This window comes from Anas platyrhynchos, chromosome 12, assembly GCF_047663525.1.
Source record: "Anas platyrhynchos isolate ZD024472 breed Pekin duck chromosome 12, IASCAAS_PekinDuck_T2T, whole genome shotgun sequence".
Taxonomy (NCBI): Eukaryota; Metazoa; Chordata; class Aves; order Anseriformes; family Anatidae; genus Anas; species Anas platyrhynchos.
In genome coordinates this window covers 15,715,433-15,732,293 of record NC_092598.1, presented here as the reverse complement: position 1 = coordinate 15,732,293, position 16,861 = coordinate 15,715,433, and the positions used below count along the sequence as shown (strand labels likewise).

General features: G+C 37.3%; 1 protein-coding gene and 1 non-coding gene across 4 annotated transcripts in view; both read left to right on the top strand.

The window, feature by feature from the left end:
* FTO (FTO alpha-ketoglutarate dependent dioxygenase) overlaps positions 1-16,861 on the top strand; it is a 243,140-nt gene that overhangs the window by 132,120 nt on the left and 94,159 nt on the right. The gene's annotated exons all lie outside the window — the stretch shown is intronic.
* On the top strand, positions 6,157-6,350 carry LOC113845016 (U2 spliceosomal RNA). Its single transcript, XR_003500185.3, has one exon. It is a non-coding gene; the product is annotated as a U2 spliceosomal RNA (small nuclear RNA).

The following is a 16,861-nucleotide window of genomic DNA, read 5'->3' as shown; positions in this document are numbered from 1 at the left end:
GGAGACCTACATCTTTGTGAAGGTTTCTGAATCTTTCACCTTGTAAAAACAGTATTAATTCTTCACACCTTCTGATGTCTATGAATTTACATCCCCAGCACAACTTTTCTGTTGTCGTTGTCCCCACTGCAGCAGAGGTCTTCCAGTTGAATGAAAATGGGATGTGGGTCTGCAAAAGTATAGGCCACTAAGTTGGATGGAGAGTATTCAGAAATGTGTACTGCTTATTTGAAGAAGTACTCCCCGTTTGTTTTGTGTAGTTCAGTGAAGTCTGCCTTGTGTAGAATTTACTGTTTTAATCAGACATTGTAGCTGGGTCCTTAGGGCTATTTATAAAATTAAATAACCTACACGTTAGAACTTGCAGCACCAAAATCTTGGACATCAGTGGCAACAGACAGAGACAGACGAAGAGGAAAAAAAAAAAAGTATGTATCCATATTGCCAATATGGATAATTGCCAATATAGAAATTGCCAATACTTAGCAACAAGTATATGCAAGAATTGAAAAATGTTTCTACTACTTGTACATAAGCCTTGACAACCATTCTGTGACTTCACGGTTCTGCAAGGCACCAGGTGCTAACCTGTGTCTCAGTAGGCAGGTTGCATCCTACTTTATAGGCTTCAAAGCTGAAGATCAAAATGTAAGAATTAGACTTAGTTTTGTGCTAAAACAGGAGGATCGTTACTTTCAATCAAGTTCAGTTTTCTAAATTTAGCTGAATTTTTCTGTCTTTGAGGTATTGATGAAAATTGTCTTCTGTTGTTAAGAATTCTCCTGAATATTATATTAAAAGGTAATGAATGTAATCCTGTGCTTAAATGTGATTGACTATAGTGATTTCTATCATTCTTCTTTTGTATAAAGTGCTGGAAAGGGAAAAAAATGCAGAACAAAGCTGTGTGCAAATTATTCTGTCCTGTAAACTTTTGTCAATAAGGTTGACTAATCTGGAGCTATTTCAGGAGATACTTTTGCTCTCAGTCACGAAGCATTAAGATTCATTGTTTGTGGCATGTCCTTGCTGTTCCAGTGGTACGCAGCCAGTTTTTGCAGGCAGTTTTGTTCCTGATGAAATTCTTTGGCTTTTGTAGATGGTTCATCATGTAAAAGTTTAAACGTGGAAGGGAAAGAATAAGATTGAAGGAGTAGTAAACTGGTGGGGGAGATACCTGTTTTAATACAAGTATCATTTTTATATCAAATGTATTTAAGAAGGATATAAATCTAAAAATGGCATGTGACTGGGAGGTAGAACTAGCTAACTTTATTGAGAAATAAGATACCTGGGTGACTTAGAGTAACTCAGAACATTGTAACTGTTGGAAGCTGTTCTGGGAATGATGTTAGCTAAAACCTGAATATCAGTGCACACCTACTATTTCTAGGAGGTAGCATATCATAAATGATATGTTTGCATATCATAAACTTTAGTGAAAGTATGCAGGCCATCTTGTGGGAGCTAATTGCCATAATGTTGATATTTCTGTTCTGTGAATCAATAGCAAATAACCTCTAATTTCCTTAGCACTTCTAGCGAGAGTGATGTTTCATTTCGCGGACCCTAAAGAAGCCCTGCAGTCCTAGGAAAATTCTGTGCTTTATCAGCACTTGGGTAAAGTTGAATTTGTTTCCTTAAGGGGCTGCTGTAAATGCTGTGAGCGTAGCCCTCAGCCTCGGCTAGGACAGGGGAGTTCTGCCCTCACAGGCACGTCGGTGGCCGTCGGCCTGCAGGCTGGAGCAGCTCTCTGACAGGTCTGGGTATCCGTGAAGGCGTGCAATTCTGCTCATTCTCGTTTTAAAATAATGCTGTTGCTTTAAATCTGCACTTCTCGCATTTCATCTGTGTAAATAAAGCTCCTCCTGCAAGGCAGCCAGGAAAACATATGATACCATTTGCGATTGCAGAATGTGGCATGCTGTTCTTCTGTAATTATAATGGCCTGAGCAGTGTGGGGTTGGTTAGCCTTCCTTAACAATCATTAATCTATCGAGTCTTGGTTCCAGTGGCCCATCTTGGAGAACAGCAGTCCTTGGCGTGAGGCACCTTGGGCTGCGAGGTTGTTTTGAGCGAGGGATAGCCTTGTTTGTTACATGCTGCTGCTCGCCGGTCCCCAAGGAGCCCGGGAAGAGGTTTTTTCCTTGTCTTGATTGCTGCTTGCCCTCTCCCTCCCTCGCTAGCTTGTCCCTTTATTTCTCCTTGTTGTGAAAGTTTCTTTCTGTGTGACTGGGAGTCTGTTTAGCAGACCATATTGCAAGTGAAGGTGCATCGTTTGTTGCCTGATTTTGGCAACGCTGGGCAGTCAGCTGGGATGTAATTAAGACTCTGAGAACAGGCTGTCTTCTCCACAGGAAGGGCATGTTAGATGTTGCTGGGATTTGGGGCTGTCAGTTTGGCCAAGGCTGGAAACTGAGAGCTAGGGACAGTGATCTTTTCTTTCATTTATAATCCCTTTATGTACAGTGTATGCACTTGGCAAAGTTTACATATAACCTAGTGGCTGGAGCTTACAAGGCAGTGCGGCTGAATTAGCATATGTTACATGTATATTTTAGTAATATTTTAAAGCAAGTGCAAATTTCCAAAGTGAATTATGCATGTATGACAGAAATAGGGTTGTGTTGCATTGGGTGTCAAATCCCACAACTTTTTGTCAAGACCATGGATTTTACATTAAAAAGGCAGAGAGACTAAACGAGGTAAAACAGTTTTAATTTTTAACAGTTTGGTCCAGCCCAAGGAACTGCTCTCTGACAGTTATAACTGACATTTGAATAATTGGATTAATTCAGAGAGGGGCAAATCCTGTATTGATGGCTGTGCTTGCTCTATATGTTTTTTAACTTAGGGATGGAGCCGAACGGTTTAATTATTTAAAGGGTGCATCACGTAATATAAAATACTGCGGTTTGGAAACTTTGGTCTAAATTGAGGGAGGAAAAATATTTGCGTTATTTCATTCTTTACGTTTAAAGGCTTGAGAAAAAAATTACACATTTTATTGTTTTGTGCTTTTTAAGCCAATGTAAAGAAAACTGAGATGGAAATTTTCATTTGTGGCCCAAAGCATCAACAATGGAGATGAGCACAGTTTAGTCAACTAGATTCCAGCCTTTATTTTTTTTTTTTACAGACATGTAAGCCCTCAGTAATAATCACATTACTCTGCAATTGCAGAATATTTAATTAATGCTATTGCATGAAGTATCTCTTCGAGTTTTACTAGACCACTATTAAACTCTTCTTTTATTTACACTTTTGGTCTTTCCATGAGAAAATTAATATTTAAAAAAGCAAAAGGTTTTACTGTGCTGCAGACCAAGAGGAGGAAGGCTCACCATTGTCAGAGGCAGTTGAGCACACCGGCTTGGTTCTGGCTGTTTACCCAGCAGGACGTTAATGGTATTAACACTCGAGAAAAAAGTGTTGATTCGCAGCTTATGATATTAACACCCTGTAAGTGAAGTATGAAACATGCCTATGAAATGCCACGTGCACATAGAGATGCGTGTGTGATTTAAGACAAGTTGAAGTGCTTTGTAGAATTATTTTTAAAGGATTACCTTGGTTTCGCTGAAATATTTTTATTTTGCAAAACAAGCCAATTACATCTTTCCCAAATGTTCTTATCTGCCATGCTGGATTTACATGTGACATCATCAAAAATTCTTCTGACATAATTTAGTTTCGAAAAAGAAAGTCTGCTGCGTATGATGCTGCCACTGTAGATTGCAAGGAAGCGTATTCTTCAAGTTAATTTTGTGCATTGCAGTCCTGAAGAGTTCCTGGACATTCCTGAATGCTTTATCATTTGCTTTGCAAACCAGGCAGTCCAGCTTTCTTGTATCCAGACTTGCAGTCCTTGGGGAATTCTCAAAGCCTTTTAAAATTATAGGATTTTTTAGTGTTGTCTTTTTTTTTTTTTTTCTTTTTTCTGGGGCAGTCTAAGTAAGTCCCAGGAGTGCAGTTGCCATCTGTCCTCTATATTAAAAGAATCTTCTATATTATATACCTGATGGTCTTGTCCCAGAGATAAATGTTGATAATTAAAAGGACAGCATTTATCTTTTTTTTTTCCTGAATAAAAATTCATTCTTATGAACAGTTACAAGCCTGAGAGCTATTTTAGGTTCTTTAAACTCATGTTTTCTTGCCTGATACTTTTTTTTTTTTTCATATCAAAGTTTTTGTAACTATTGGCAAGTATAGTTTCATAACTTAAGCGTGTGCATGTGTAATTTAAGAAAGGCTTCAGCAAGGCTGATAATGTTCTGTAGAATAACACATAAATTATTATAAATAAGTCTTTCTTGTGGTAGAGAGGAGGGAAGGCAGCAGGTCAAGAAGGAGAGATTTTGTTGAGCCAGACACCTGTTTTGGGATTATTTCCTCTGTAAAAATTGCAAGTTAGGGACTTTGCCTTCCTTCCCCCTTCAGGAAAGCAGCCTATTTCCTTGTACAAACTTCCTTCCACAGTACACATTTGCCTAGGAACAATTCTGCATCTTTACACCTCGGCTGCAGCTCATTAGTGCCCAGAGTTGCTCCCAGTGGTCCCCTGTTCAGCGACTATCAGTGCATGTGCGTCGTGAATACAAAGTACCTGTACTCCGCACACCACGTTCGTGCAAGTCAGGAATAATTTGTAAGTAGCATCCACGCTTGTGGTTTCAATACTGTCTCTGTTCGTTGTTTTAATACAATAATGTGAGGAAGAACGTGTCTGTCAGTAAGAACAATGAAGGGGGGAAAAAAGGGTGTTGAAGTGTAGCTATAAAACTCCCTTCTGCTGCTCTCCTTCCCCATGGCGAGCAGCACTATGCCAGCTCAGACCAAAGACCTTCCCAGCTCAGTGTTGGGCAGGGCCGGGCAACAGCAGGTACCAAAAGAAGAAACTGAGCTTAAGAGAAGCATATAGTGGTTCTCTCTCTGGGTATTGATCCAGCTTCAGTGACTGGGGGCTAATTTGTGCTGCAAAGATCATATTTTTGCATTTAATGGTTCTGCACAGGTATTTTTCTCAGTAAAATTACACAATCATTTTTGACTTGTGTTGGCTTTTAATACTTACAAACAATTCTGTATTTAAAAAAAATCTATTTCCTCTTGCTCATTTGTTTTTTATATTAGGAAATAGTGAAAAGTAATTCCCTTAGTAACTTTTTTCATTCAGTCATGATTTTATCAAGTTCCATTGTGTCTCCTTACTGTGATAACTTTTTTATGCTAAGCAGTCTTACTGCATTTAATCATTCTTCAGAAGAAGTCCTTTCCTTATCTTTGATCATGCTGTTCGCTCTCCTTTATGCCTTTCTTAATTCCAGCCTTGAGGATGGAAACCAAAACTGTGTAGTTCTTCATGCTTTGGCATCTAACCTTTAGAAAAACATCGCTGTGTTCACATAAATCAGTTTGGTTTTCTTCCTCAGTTGAATGGTTTTTTGTTTCTACTCTGGTTGTAACAACCTGTGTTTTTTGCAAAGTAAAATGTAGGAATTGTCATAAGTGTTTTTTTGTAATGATTATTTTCCAATTAAGTAGATGTCTAGCATCTCCAGACAGAAAATTTTATCTTCATTCAGTTATGTGCACCATTAAATATAGAAGGTAGAACTGAAGTCAGATCAGCGTTTATTTAGCTGCCATGGGAAGAGAAGGAAGATGTTTATGGTCCCTCTGCTAGGCAGAGTTCTGGTGTCACGGGATCAGTGCATATGCAAAGGACTCCAAGTATCTTTCCTAAACTGAGGTTGTATTTTGGCTGGACTACCATAGAAAATTTATGGAGAAGTTAATTTTTGGAGCTGTGCCAGCAAGACTTCTCCTTATATATAGGCCACTGAAGAGGTATATAGACCTTTGTGTTAATACTTAGAAAGCTTCTTTGCATACAGTGACTGTAATTTCATTTTAGTGCCAGACTGTCAGAAATCAATAGTTTCATAATGACTGGAAAACTTCTCTCCTGTGAAGATATTTCTGTCACCAAGCCAGCCTATTGTTAAGCTAGCAGCTATTATTAAGTATTAGCAACTGCAGATTGCCTTTCGGTACATTTCTTTGCTTTTCTGGGAGGATGAAGTATTAAAAACGTTAATGATTTGTAAGGTATGGAGGTGTACTAATGCTCATAGGTGCTTTATTTGGCTAATTGCTTCCTGGCCTTTTGGCTAAGATCAAGTGTAGTATCAGTAATTAGCAGTTTCATATCTGATACGTCATCAGTGAGAGGATTTCACATTAAATGGATTCTGTGGTTGCCTTATGTGGTCAGTTACTAAATTTTAAGTTAATCACTTCATGAAAATGATTATATGAAGACAAAATATTTTACATGGTCCTTAATGGCATGGTAAGAGTCAAATGTCTGCTGCATATAGAGACACTATTCAAAAGGAAAGTGACTGACAGACTCTGTGTTGAATGATCCCATATCCCTGTGCCACCTGACAAAGAATGCATCACATCACACGTGCCAGCCCACACCTTCCTTGTGTAGATAAGGCAGAAGGAAGAAAACTGATGTAGTAAAATTACAGAGGAACTTGCTGCTGGGCAGCCTAACTCAAGCTGGATGTTGGACAGGACACAGGGTCTGTAAAAGAAAGTTCCATGGGATTTTTGAAGGCTTTTCGATATGGTGTATTTAGGCCAAATCTTCAGTCCTTTGGGGCACCATACATGAAGGCTAAGGCTCGCCTGGTATATGCCATTTAGTAGAAGTGACTTAACATTTCTCTGCATGATTGCTATGACTTTAAGACCCAAATACTACTCCCAGCATGTTTTTATTTCAGAGTTGGTTGTTTGCATTATTCCTTCTCTAGGCTAAGGAGAGACAAAGAACTACTTCGATTTCATTCATCCCAGTTAGGTGTTCTCAGTTACATGTGTGTGTGCCCTCTGGTGGTACAGCAACGCTATAAATCCTGAGACAGTGCTGGCTCAGTGGTACCCTGTCACTTTTTTCAGGTCATCTCAAAGTCTTGATGATACACTTGATGGAAATTATGATAGAAAAGGCAAGCATCTTCATGCTGAGTGATTTAGGGTTGTTTGTATATCCATCTTAACCACCTTTCCTTCAGTTCAGTAATGTCTACGGTAATGTTTAGAAGCCCTGCTAGACCCCAGGTTTGAGATTGATTTTGGATATTCTACAGTGGTTTTGCAGTTTACATGCTGGCTCCCAGGATGGAAAATCCATCAGTAACAGACTTGCATTACTCTTTGCCTGAATTTGCTTTCTTCTGTACCCATCTTCTTCCTCTACTGCTAAGGATGGGAGTCGAGGCTTGAAAAGGGATCTATTAATAAGTGCAATGATTCTCAGAGGTGTCAGAATGAAGAGTACTTCAAGATCAAGTCTTAATTTTGTGTGGATTTACCTGGAACTAAAAATGTTGAGGTCACATCCCTCCTGAGGTATGAAAGTGTAGGAGGGAAATAAACCAATTGCACATGGAAAGTAAAAAGAGACCATACGTAAAGTTTAAAAGCTACTGGGAAAAAAAAAAAAAAAAAGTATGTAGAGTATGTATATGTGTCTGTATATATATATATATATGTATATATATATATAAACAGAAAAATATTATTCAATAGAAAGATGTCTGAAGATGTCTGTGTATTTTAGAAGATTGCTAACAGTTGTATGAAAATATGAATTCAAATACAGGATACAACTACAGAATACAGTGTAACACACCTTATAATTGCTTTGGAGGTTCATTTTCAGATTACTGACTAGCAATTTTGGCTGTGGTGAGTTTGCCACTGACACGTGTACAAGAGGCATATATGAAGTAGTGATAAGTGGTTCTCTTCAAATACTATTCATTAGCTTCTTAAGAGCTCCTTGGTCATCTGTTGATACCATGCTGTTAGTCTGTGTATGGTAATAATCCCTCATGATGAATGACCTTCCAGAGTGCATACAGAATTCGTAGTCCTCCTTCTTTAAATCATCCTTCGTGGACTTTCCTTTACACAAGATGCGTAACAGAAGGGGGAGTCATCTGTGATTATAAAAAACTTTATCAAAAACTCCTGTTTCCCAATAGCTAGTAATGCACTAGGCTTTGTTACCTGAACGTTTTCCATTCATTAATATTGATTACTGAAGAAGGTTTCATCCCTGTTAATAGGGGGCACGTTTTAAATTTTGGATCATTAATGTTTAACTAGATTTTAATTGTTAAATGTTACAAATTTATGCAGGTAAAGATTCAATTTCTTCAATTAATTTACATTTACACATTCAAAGATCTTTCACTAAGGCTATTCTCATAAAACTTTAAGGGTCCCAGAAGGATCTCTGTTTTTTTAATTCTTTCATTTTATCCCGGCTACTCTCTCCATATTATGTCTTTGAAATTGCTAGACTTTTTTCCACGTGGTACTTAATAACATTTCTTTTAGCCTTTTAGGCAGGGGTTTGTTTCAACAGATTTATGTAGAAAGTATAAAGTGAAATCTAAAAGTGTGTGAACGAGTTCTGAATTTGTTTTGCTGCAAAGCTGGGAATTGATAATCTTCTCCATTATGCACATGTGGGGAAAAAAAAGTAACTGCCTATTTGATGGAACAAGCAAGTCAAGCAAAGAAACAATTCCTGGGAACACTTTTCCGTCTCCCCAGGTTCCAAAAGCCCAAATGAAAACAGGTAAAGTTAAGTTTGATATTTTTCGCATCCTCTAGAGGAAAATTCATAAAGATTGTGCTTTTATGTATTCCTTTATCTGAGTTGGGTATTTCTCTGGAGGTGTGTTATCTTGGGTGTAGCCATTTTATATAAATATAACATATAGATGTGTATGATAAGTTCCTTAAAGTTCAGTAGGAAGTCACTTAAACTAGTAACTTAATACTGACTTGTATGATGTTAAGGTAAAATACAATATGTGGCAAGGATGAGAGACAGAAGTGAGGAACATCACTGACTTATGAACAAGTGGAAGAATATGTCTTACAATATTAAATTTCACAGAGAAAGGAGACAAATTTCTTAATTTTCTTGGAAACAATCTGATCAGCTCATAATTGCTTATGTTCACTCCCAAATAAATTGCTAAACAGTTTGTATGTTCCTGTATGTTCGTCATGTATTCAGTAGTTTTAAACTGGCATTCAGTGGAAGTAGGAAAAATAAAAGTTGAAGTGGTGGTTGAAGAAGCTGAGATCTAAAGTTCTTTATTTATTTATTTTGATAATAAACGTCAGTGTTTTGGGGGAGCTTTGCCAATAGAGAGTGAGAGGAAAGAGAAGAAAAAAAGGAAAAGAAAAGGTGTGAAGGACAAGGTTAGTAGTTAGCTGACACAAAGTATGATCAAAAGGACATGCTACTGGAATATATTGACCATTAAGGAACAAAAGTGTGTACGTTTCTTGGGGGTAAACTTGACTTGTGTTATGAAAAGCAGTTTTTGCCAGAAGACAGTGTTTTTCTTGGTAAAGATTCATCCTGTCAGATAGTATTGATTTTAATTGTGCACAAAGTATTACATAAAAAATGGCAGCTCCACTGTGATGCCACTTACCAGCTGGTGGTTAGCAGACTTTGGGCAGAACTCTTGGCTTCAGGGCTGGCAGCATTCAGAAATGTACTTAGTGGTTTGAGGGAGAGGCTCTCATCTGAAAATATGATTATTTGATAATGGGGGAAGGGGTAGGACTTCACTAGGTCAGTTTCTTGACTTTCTGTTAGTAGTTGTCTATACTTAAAAAAAAAAAAAAAAAAAAAAAAGGAAAACAAAACTACAGAGTTTTGTTTTAATATACATAAAAAATTGAGTTACGCTGGAAAGTGATGTAAATTATAGTTTAAAAACTATAAGCATTCAAAACAAATTATATTTCCCCCATTAAAAAAAAAAAATTCTTATTCAGCATCTCAGTGAAGCATTTGCATGTTTAAGATTTTGCGTCTGTCCATCACCAAATGCACACATGATTTTATGCCTTTGATTCTGAGCTTAAGACAGAAAACAATCTGATTTCCAAGAAGGAAGGTCTTTCATATTAGAGCATCATGTTAGTCCTGGCTTCTGCTAATGTGAAAATAAGAATATTTACTGCATAGGGACTGAGATCTACACATAAAATATCTATGAAGGAAATAAATATTTTAAAATGCAAGCACTAACATTATGTTGGCACATCAAAATAGGGTCAGAGGCTGGTTCTTCCTTTAGAAGTGTCAGTGTTCTAATGCATAGTACTGCATACACTGAACCTTTCATGAAAAAGTAGCCACTGTTGCTTTTTGTCTAATGGGGGGAAAAAAAAAATGTTTTTTTTTATTTCAAAAGATCATAAGATTTCTATAAATAGTAATATATAAGGCTTTCGGTCTTAAGAGAAAATGGAAATTTTTAGAGAGATGATTTATTCCATCCGGACCTCACAGAAGAGACACCGGAATAACATCTGCCTGGCAAGTTAATTCATGTTTCTTTTAATGACGATAATTTCTTTAAAATGAGCAACGAAATAGTAATGCTTCAGCAAGATAAATGTATCTTTTTTTCTAGTTGATCCATGTCTAATACCAAAATGTTGAAGAGTATACTTCAATCTTTATGTATTTAGCCTAAGTGCACAAAAGAAAGAGGTGTGCAACGTGATGTATTGGAAGCCAGGAATTTCTGCAATCTCAGAAGCCTGCTATCATCAGCTCAGATCCCTGCTTGTTCTAGGTAGCATAAAGGATGCCAGAGGATAGCAAACCCTTGTTTCAAAACCTTCATGCACCTAATGTTGGTGATCGTATGTGTAGGGCCTTTTTAAGATAGACTAATGAGAACGATAGCACTTGCAGGTATTCCCTTCTTGTTTACAATGGCAACAAAGAGAACTTGGATCTACTTCCTGACTTTGCATATTCCCCCATATTGGTTTGTGCTTTAAGAGCAGAATATGTTCTGTTTTCAGCTTTTGTTTAGAAGACCATTGATTTTTATACAGAATTAAAGTGTATACTATGCGTTAATTTTCTGTACATAGTTATTTCCTGGTAGTGATGTCTAGATGCAAAGAAGCAAGAGGAATGCAGATCATTAATGAGACACAGAAGAAGGTATACAGATTTTGGAGGACCCTAAATGAGAATTTCACCTGTGTCCAGTACTCAGGCTTGATGTATACTGAGTACCTGTAGCTAAATGTTGAGTAATCTCGATTTCTGGTGACCTGGTTGGGAGCTGGACTTGTTTCAGATGTGTCTCCAATCACTTTACCAACTTCAAGGTTTCTGCTGTAAATTTCACATGGGTTTGTATAAATGGGAAGGTTAAATAAATAGCTTGTACTCTTCACTCAACTTGTTCTCCTGCCTTCAGAACTGCTGATAGATTAAACATGCTTTGAGCTGTGCTATTCCTTAGAATTTGCTCTAATCCAGGATTTAAATTCTAAGACACACAATGAGAAGATGAGAAACAGTTTATCATGGAGTAGCCTCCTTGCAAATAGTAACTTCATAGATGTTATATATATATATATATATATATATATATACACACACACAAAGCAAACTGTGTAAAATGCAAAAAAAACCCTGGTGGGTGAATTTCCCTCTTAAACTTTGTAAAGGGGACTTGTTAGTTTCAGCCAGATTAGGGGAAAGCAGAATAATAAATTTGTATGTTTTATAAGTAATTATCTAAAAGACTAACAAAGAAAATTAAGACCTCAGAAGATGTGAAAATGATTCACATTTCAATTATTTTCTTGGTTCCAAAAAGCTGCTACCTTGGTCCTGTTTGGGTTCACTTCATAGTGAGTGCAATGTGCAAATGTCATTGGCTTTTCATTTTTTAGCAAAGCAACAAGTGCATACCATTCCTTCCTCAGTGCATTTCTAAAGAGGACAATATTTAATTCAAGTCAAATGGTAATTAGCAGCCTACAGGTACTGAAGGCAGCAGTCTATACAATGTTTATATCGGCATTATTCTGAAAAAAAATATTCAATGATATCCTCAACTGCTTATTTGATATAAAATATCGACATGCTTTTGCATTCTTGTACAAAGTTCTGCTCATCAGCTAGTTGAACCTTCATCAGTCACATGCAACCTAACAAGTGAATAGAAATGTAATTGGATACAAAGAATAGTCTAGCAAAGTGTAAATGTACATGCAAAACCTAATATATTAGCTGCTTCATGGCAGTAAAGATAAATTTCAGTGCCTTCTGCCCACCTATAAAAGCCTGCACAAATGGCTTGGAAAGACAAGTATGCAGAAGGTGAGCTCTATCAAGTACCGAGTGAACAGATAAGGTAATTAAAAGCTAGGATTCTTGGCAGATAAAAACGTACGATTGCTTCCTTAAAGTTGTAATAGAGGTTCTGTGCATACTATTTGCATGTAATGGAAATAAATTCATACATTGTAACCGGTGTCTTAAGTTACTGAGTGTGATACTGGGAATACAGAATCCTGCATTTGTACGTCTTGTTCCTGACTATCTGCATACGCTTAAATATGCTTCATCAATGCAATTAATAGTTTTGTGTTTGTGTCCAGGCTTTGATATTTTAGCCTTTTCTGTTAAAAACATTTGAATGAAAATTAAATATATTTTAAGTTCTTGAAGACCCAAGAGAGTTGATTTCTAGTCTTTCCACTGTACTCACTATATTTTGATTAGTCCCCCAAACTTAGCTGTAGTGAACATGTTTGCACAGGGAGAGATAGAAATAATACAGTATCTCTTCTTAAGACTGCAGTCTCTACTAAAAATAAAAAGGCAGACTGATTGCACTGTTATGACATGAGTTCTGAGTCCAGCCAGTTCAGACAGGTCTGCCTAAAACTATAATCAAGTTGATTGTATTGCATGGGTATTCTAATTTCCAATTTGGGATTTGGCTACATAATCTTCAGTAGGGTATGTCTAATCTTGAGACCCAAAGTCTTTGTATAAACTCTGGGTTTTCCCCCATATGTCTCTGCTAAACTGAGAAGTGTCTTCTGGCTGAGTTTGCAGAGACATTACATTACAGAGTAAATCAATACAGCGCTGTTATGTCACTGTATCTTTTTCAAAGACCAGCTCAAATTTTGTATGCTGTAGCTTTGATCCCTTTCATTTAATTCTAAGTACACTTGTTATTATAGTAACTGTTGTTTGTATGTTATTTTAGCTTTTTACTTAAGTAGCTATTTAGCAATTTAAATGAAAATGTAATTAGGTTACATCTGTTTTACATGCATGTAATACCACGCAGATGTAAACTTATATTAAAGCCATATTTTCTTTTTGGCAAAAAGACATAAGAATAAAATTGTAGCAATCATGCAATACATCTTTTTATTTAATAGTGTACACAAGATGTATTCCAGTGTTTATGTTGTGATGGTAACAGCCCTTTCTATTTTTACGGGAGACAGCATGGGAAGCTAACTGATACAGCCCTTTATTTTAGTCGTACAAGGACACGTACACTGTTACACTGGTGTAAATCCAACGGCACTCTGTTGAAGTTAGTTAAAATTCTTTACCAAACTCATCCATTTATGTAACTCAGTCTTCTTGGAGCCAAATCCCACTCTAAAGGTCTCCACAGAAATAAAGCATCTTTGTGGGTTCACACCGTTACGAATGAAAGTGATATTTGGCTTTCAATAGCTTTATTATGAAGATGAACTTCCTGCTGGACTGATCTTACAAGGTGCTGAGTGCCCTCAGCTATCACTGAGCTTGGTAGGTTTTTATGCTCTGGAAAGAGAGATAAAAGACATGGATTCAATTCCAGCTCCCTGCGTCTTCGTATAGGTGCTTGATGTCTGTGTACCACTGTAATTGTAACAGAATTTCTCCTGCCTTATTTGTTCTTTCCTTCTCTGACTGTAGGCTCTTCACGGCTGATTCCTGCTCGTTGCTTATATGGTGCCTAGCACAATATCAGGGTTGCGAGCAGTGCCTGTTGATACTGGTCATACTTGTTGAGATGAGTCATAAGGGAAATATATAAAGAAGCTAGGGTACCTGGCAACTCCCTAAAGATGACTAGTGTCTTAAGACTTCATGTTTTTTTGTAACAGCCAATTTGTTGATCAGTAAGCTAAAAATACTGAGCATGAATATGTTTATTCTGCAGCACAACACACATTTTTGATGGAAAGTAATGCCTTGAAACCTGTGTCAATGAGATTGTTCCAATACATATTTTAGTTCCATTTACTTTTTTAGAAAGTAATTGTGAAGGAATTTACATGTTTTTTCTTGTTTCTTTCCTGTGGACATTCACGGGCCTGATTCTATAGGCAGGTGGGCCTATACAGAGACATTGTACAGCTCCAGACTCAGAGGATAAATTTAAATCTATTCCAGTTCGTCATTATTAGATACTTTAGGGCTAAATCTTGCTGCTTTGAAGGGTGAATTAGGTACAAATAAGGACTTCAATATTGTCTCAGTAATATTCAAGCCAGTCATTTTTAATGTAAAGATGATGGAAGCCACAGACGATCAGTATTGCAGTATTGCTTCTCAGCCACACCTGTTAGCTCTGATACAGGTTACATTTGTTATAAAGCTTGTAGTTTAGCACTGTGTAACTTCGTTGTTCTGAGGGAGCCTTAATGATCCCCTCAAAACAATTTGGTCAAAATCCATAATTCTGCTTATTGTCTTACATTTGTTTAAATTAACTAAGACTGGGACATAATCATTAAAATCCATAATCCCAGTCTTGAACTTTAAAAAAACATATTAAATATGTTTGCAAATATTGTCAAATTACTAATATTTATGTAAGCATACGATTTTAAACATCTTAAAGTCCTTTTTCACAAGTACTGTGCTTTTATTCCAGGGTTGTCATTTCACAGAATTTATATTTTGCTTTTGTCTTAAATGAGCTGGTCCTGATAACTTTGCTGCATAATGTACTTTCAATTTTCTTCATTACTTTGTCAAAGAAACTGATGGGTGCAGATCTATTTATTTTCCCACTGCCACTTCCCCAGAATTAATGAAGAGATTGGTTGATGGTTATGTGTGTGATATGTATATAGGATGATAATATTAACAACGGGGAAAGAAGAAACACAATTTTTTCTCTAAGTATTATTCAGCAAAGGTTGAAAGCTGAGGCTTGTATTTTTCCTCTCCTTTCTCTGTTGAAATATATTTTTTTTCCTCCTTTTGGGAGATAAGTGCCATTCTCTTTTGCTGTGGACGGGGCTGTGGAGTACTTGCCCTTGAGCTAATATGATATATAGAGACATGTATGGACGTATAAGTACAGAGACAGATGTATAAATACATATTTAAACTCTTGAATATATATATATATGTATATATAAGTGTGTGTATATATACACACACACACACATATTTAACTCTATAGTTTTAGCAATTGCTGTGTGGCCCAAAGCCGTGCGCTCTGTACTCGAAGTGTCTCAGTTTCTAGGAGCTGGTGCCAAGGACACCTCCCCACCTTTCTGCACCTCGTGTGCTGCTCACAGGCCTTGAGGGTAGGCTTTGCAGAGTGATTCAGTGTTCCCTTCCGTGGCAACTGGCTGCATGATTTATGGTGACTTTAGGTAGGAACATACTATGTACAGTCGATTCTTTCTGTTGTCTCCTTCTAGACAGCCTTATCTGCATTCATTGCATGCAAAATATAAAGGGTTGGCAAAGAAAGCCAGCTCAGAGATGTGTTGGTGAGGCTTGTAGTGCTTAAGGACTTTGTCTTGGAACCACAGCTGGTCCAGCCCTGCTCCTCAAGTGTCCCTTCCTCTCCAGGCAAGGCAATGGCACGTGCTGTTCCTTGTCCCTTACCTGCCCTTACATGTCAGGCTGATGGAAGGCTTGTGGTGAGTTAACTCTTTGTAGCTGAATTCACCATTAACTTTGATTATTGACGCCTCTCAATGGCTAGGACAGATCTCAGTTTATTACTGGTTTTAATACTGCAAAAATTCTGGTACAAGCTAAAGCTGCTGAATATATTTTAAATTCAAAATCCAGTGCGTGTGGAGGGGGAGAAAGTGCCTGCCTTGATTAATAATTACTAAAGCATTTGAGGTAGCATGTAACATCTTTCCGTTTGTATTATGGCAGCTCTCTTTGCTGAAGAGTGTCTGTTATGACTGCCGGAGTGCGGAAAGCACAGTGAAACCTGGACTCAGTATCAGATCATGTTTCACTAACAGAACAAGATTGATTTATTGTGTTACATCAGGGTTAGATGGACCTAGTACTGCTTCACCACATGCTATTTCATTCCCTTGTCTACTAAGTATGCAAGTACAAACAGCTTTAACACAATTCTTTACCTAGAAACAAGCCTGAGGCTTCATCCAAATACTTTTAACATATGAAAATTGAGCTGCTTTGAACTTGTATGTTTTTGATAACTGCTTGGTATGCTTCCTGGAGGATCACCTGTAGGCTTTTCTTTCCAAATCCTAATCCCTTTGATTAAGTGCCAGGACAGATAGCTCTCATTGAATAACTCCAGTCTCATAATTCTTCCTTCATTCAGAGTTGAAAGGGAGCAGCTCAAGCTTCAATAGGTAAATCCTCAGATTTAGTTAAAGTAATTCAGACACTTAGAAACTGAAGTTGTTTTGTTCTGAAACAGGGTTCAGATGGGCTACTGAGCATTTACATACCACTTGCTGCCAGAAGCTACAGGATGAGAAAACAAAACAAATTTTTTAGCAAGAAGGATTAAGAGTAGGAAAACTTTGAGAACCAGACATTAAAAGACAACCTGGCATGGAAATTTAGGCCCAGAAATAGGAACATAGTTACTTTGCTTGACTGCTCTTATTTTCTTTTTCCGCGAGATCAGACGGTGGTGCCGGGCTAAGCATTCCATTCCTTCCTTAGCCC